The sequence below is a fragment of the Alligator sinensis genome, unplaced genomic scaffold (assembly GCF_000455745.1).
Source record: "Alligator sinensis unplaced genomic scaffold, ASM45574v1 scaffold904_1, whole genome shotgun sequence".
NCBI lineage: Eukaryota > Metazoa > Chordata > Crocodylia > Alligatoridae > Alligator > Alligator sinensis.
The window spans coordinates 485679-486802 of record NW_005842587.1 but is presented as its reverse complement, the minus strand read 5'-3'; the positions used below and the strand labels follow the sequence as shown (position 1 = coordinate 486802).

Below are 1124 nucleotides of genomic sequence, written 5' to 3'. Positions count from 1 at the left end.
TTCTAGAGCTGGGGCTCACAGCCTTTTTACATCAGCTGGCCACTGCTTTGTTACTAAATCCATGCTGCAGGCTGCAAACCAGCACACCCCCAAAAGCTTTATAAAAGCTTTATAATATCACATGTCAAAATAGAAAAAGTAAATATCCATAAATCAATAAACTATACCCGCTTTAAATCATTCTGTTCATTTGGTAGTGCATTTGTAAAAAAAATAAAGTAAAAAATTTAAAAATATATATATATATATTTTAAAAATCAGCTCTTGTTAGTTACTAGACTGCATAATCTGCTAGATCCAGCAAACTAATCCAGATTTCAAGAACTCTCCAAACTTGGGTTTGTCTCTTTAATGTAGTACAAAACACTGAGCTGTCCAAATCATTCTTCAGAGAGGCGCATGGGACATTTGTCTTGACTTTTCTGAACAAACTGAAACTTTCCACAGACACTAAAGTTACTGGCACTGAAAGTACACATAATGCCACACCAGACATGACAGGCAGTGACTGGGTCTCGCTTTTCCAGTAATCAAGTGCTGTTATGTTGCTATCACAAGGCATTTCATGTGTCAAATACAATTCAAAGTCGTGCTTGAACTCTTCTGCCTTGCAAGGGAAAATCTGCAGAGTATTTTCATAGTCACTATAATTATGTGACATCTGAGCCTTAATAAATGGATCAAACACTTTACAGTTGGCAAAGAGATCCTGATCCATAGAGTCCATCTGGTACATACATTGAGGGATATGGTTGTCTTTGGTTCGTTTTGAAAATCTGAAGCAAAAGCACACACTGCAGATAAAAGGGGTTGCCATCTAGAGCCCACTGACGTAGTTCCACTTCTTTCAAAACATCATTTACATCACAGCAACATGCAGATCGCAGTTAAGCAGTGTCAGTACAACGTATCAGGGGTGCATTTGTTTCCATTTGCAAATGCACAGTGTGGATTTTCCCAAAAAATGCACAAGCAAAACATAACTTGCTGTTTCCATGGTCCTTGACCATCATGCACACTTTCACTCCTTTGAAGTGATGGCATCTGGTTCTTTAGTAAGAAAGTCTGTGACACTGTCCCAATGTGCATTTGCTGCAGCAAACCAGGAAAACCACAGAGATTGC

At 38.6% G+C, this 1124-nt stretch overlaps 1 protein-coding gene across 1 annotated transcript in view; it reads right to left on the bottom strand.

Annotated features, from left to right (window-relative positions):
* QKI (QKI, KH domain containing RNA binding) overlaps positions 1-1124 on the bottom strand; it is a 261229-nt gene that overhangs the window by 225407 nt on the left and 34698 nt on the right. The window lies entirely within an intron of this gene.